This window comes from Mesocricetus auratus, unplaced genomic scaffold (genome assembly GCF_017639785.1).
Source record: "Mesocricetus auratus isolate SY011 unplaced genomic scaffold, BCM_Maur_2.0 Super-Scaffold_100004, whole genome shotgun sequence".
In the NCBI taxonomy this organism is placed as follows: domain Eukaryota; kingdom Metazoa; phylum Chordata; class Mammalia; order Rodentia; family Cricetidae; genus Mesocricetus; species Mesocricetus auratus.
Window position 1 is genome coordinate 44,195,434 of NW_024429189.1, and position 3,111 is coordinate 44,198,544.

General features: G+C 50.3%; 1 long non-coding RNA gene across 1 annotated transcript; it reads right to left on the bottom strand.

Annotated features, from left to right (window-relative positions):
* On the bottom strand, nucleotides 1–2,905 carry LOC110343078. The gene is made up of 3 exons (XR_002385279.2): nucleotides 2,574–2,905; nucleotides 2,253–2,392; nucleotides 1–1,389 (listed from the first exon to the last, which is right to left on the bottom strand). It is a non-coding gene; the product is annotated as an uncharacterized LOC110343078 (long non-coding RNA).
* Between the last annotated feature and the right edge of the window lie 206 nt (nucleotides 2,906–3,111).

Here is a 3,111-nt window from a genome sequence, read left to right on the forward strand (position 1 = left end):
GCCTGATTCCAGGAATTCTGAAGGTTGTGACAAATAGTTGAGAGAAGCCTCATCACGGGAGTTTCCTGAAGGCACACAGACAGGGCGTGAGAAGCAGCCACAGAACAACCCACCTCTGTTGTCTGAAAAGCGTTCCCGGGTCCAGTGGGGGAAGCTCGGCAACGGAGGGATGCAAGGATGTAGTCAGAGCCCCTGAGAAAAGTGCCGGAGCTCGAGGATTAACCTGTACATGAGGGAACAAAGCTGAATAGAGTGAAATCAAAGTTGCGCTCTTCGAAAGAATAGGGAACAGTTCCAAGATTTAGAAGGTGTGAGAGCCGGTTACATAACCGCAGAACAGGGAATTTTGGACATGTGCCTCTGAGTGGCAGTTCTCGGCGAGTCAATGGAGTGGCAAGGGACTGAGAATCCTAACAAATCCTGCCAAGCGGCAAGTGCACACCCAGGGACAGACCTGGTTTCTATCTACACACCACAGCATCTATGTGGTCATTCCTTCATTGATGGGTTCCAAGTTCAAGGCTCACCCAGGCGGAACCTGCATAGGTCTAACTAGGCCCCCTGAAGGCATGTGACGGTGGATGGCTTGAGCACTTTGTGTGGCCACTGGCAATGGGACCAGGATCTATCCCTAGTGCACGAACTGGCTTTTAGGAGCCCATTTCCTATGGCGAGATACCTTTCTCAGTCTGGGGGGAGGGGAGACTTGGTCCTGCCTCAGTGTGGTGATGGGACAGACTTTGAGACTTCATTGATTCCCCTTGGGATGCCTTACCCTCTCTGAGGAGCAGATGGAACTGGGTTTGGTATGTAAAGTGAAAAAATAAAAATAAAAGACTAGCCCAGGCTACATCAAGAGACGTCGCTACCTGTCTTCAAAAAGCAAAATGAAAGTTTTCTCTCTGTAGAAACACATACTTCGCCCCCCCACCCCCATTTTCGACACAAACGCAGATGGAGAGAATACTGTCTACCTCACCAATGGGATCATGAGAAATGAGGACCACCTTTATTTATTTTGTTTTTGAGAGGGACTCTTCGTCCCCAAACACTCTAGGCTTTAGGCCTGTTTGGGCCACTCGGCCATTTGCTACTCGATTCTGAAATGGCAGTTCGACGGTGGGAGCGTAAAGCCAGGTGCGTGAGCTGACAGGAAGCTGCAGCGAGAGTGACGTGGGGACCGAAGCACAGGGAGTGCCAGGTCAGCCAGGGCGACACTGCAAGCCCCCCAGGAGAGATAACGGTGGTCCATTCATGAAGCAACCTGAGGAGCTGGGAGCACCGAGCCGAGCTGGTGTCCCGGGAGCACCGAGCCGAGCTCGCGTCCCGGGAGGTAAGGTCTCAGGTTATCGTAGATATGTGACGGAGAGGAGGTGGCTGTGTAAGTGGCTGGAGTGAATGAAAGGAATGATGATCTGTATTAGAAACCACACTTCAAGGCACCTCAGAGAATGGCGGCATCCGCGTGTTCTGAAGGTGGGGTTTGGGCCTTGTGGTCAAAGGTCACCATCAGACGCTTGCACAGGCTCACAGGCAGGCTCAGCGATTTCGGTGAGTTGAGCCTACCTTCAAATTCTGGACTAAAGCGTGTGGTACCCCATCGGCTCCTGACCCAGAGGACAGACCGTGCTATCTGTAGGGAAGCTAACAGCAGTCTGCCGCGCCACTTAAGTCAGCAGTTTCTGAACTTGGAGATAAGAACAGATAAGCTGAAGGATTCTCCGGATTCTCTTTGGTTTTATTAGTGACAATGAGACAACAGTCCTCAGTATAACCTTCAACAAGGTTTGAAAGAGCACTCTGTATGTGTCCCGTGTCCCTTCTCATCTGCCCACAGCTTAAAAACAAAAATCAAATTTCTATTATCTGCTATCACCTGTCATCAACAGTTCGGGGAATGTAAAATGCAAGAACAGTCTGTGTGTGGCATGGTGCGGTCAGGTGAGTTTGGCTGCATGTTTGTTGTTTGTTGCAAAAATCAGAATCTTTAATCCCAGCCCGTGAAAGGCAGAGGCAGGTGAATACCTGTGAGTTCAAAGCCAGCCTGGCCGACAGAAGTAGTTTCAGGCCAGCCAGCACTACATGGTGGAAATATGTATAAAATAAATACCTAAGGTCAGAACCACAGAAATGTGGTCGGTTCTAACATGCAGAGTCGTGTTCCTCCTGTCTGAACAGCAGCCAACAGCGTAGCCACCCTCAGAGGCCAGGCCACAGTTGATCATGTTCCCAGGACAATCATTGAGACTGACCTTTGAATTGTATTTCTCCGAAGAAAGTGAGCTGTTCATTTTTACACTGGTTCTCTGGGTCTGCGAGAGGGCTCAGTGGGCACAAGCCTTACGCCAGGAGTTTGAACCCACATGATGGAAGGAGAGGATCAGCTGCAGTTCTTAAAACAAAACAAAACACGGATAACAAACAAAAGGCCTGGGCTGCTTGTTTACAGAGTTCTCCATGCAAAGCAAAGAGAAAAACGATGTTTGCTTTTACCTCTGCCCTAAGTTTACTCTTGGTCAACATCCCAACACCCAGACAAGAAAGGACCACAGCCTGGCCTCCACAGTACTTACTCGGGTCCGGAGGATATGAAGGGAAAAAGGCCATTTTTGCAGCCAATTTAAGCCTCCAAATAAATACCACACAGAAGCGCCGGGGCAGGAAGGGCCACTGGATGGCTCTGTCCTTCCACTGGCTGTTTTTTGGCCTCGGCTTCCTTTCCCGCTTCCCCTCTTTGTGGACGGGAAGGAAACTTCATTGCTGCTGGGGTTCAAGCATGCCTGAACAGATTTCATCCAACTGGTGGGGCAGGATTTGCCAAGGCCCAAGGGGCACCTGGCAGGGACCCAGGGTAGGTTTGCTACTCAAACACATCCAGACAAGTTTAGCGAATGGTGTGGGAGGCAGTGAGGTTGGGGGTGGGGGGAGCGAGGATGCTTGAATTGTGTTGGGGAAGAGGGAGAGTCTTAATCATGGAGTTCATCGCGTGACAAGGGGGCTGACTCATTTCCTCCTTTGAAAATCATTCACAGGGCTATTTTTTTACTCTGGGAAAATCGGGTAAGGAGGTCAGAATCTGTGTACCCAATGGCATCATCTTGGTTACAGTCC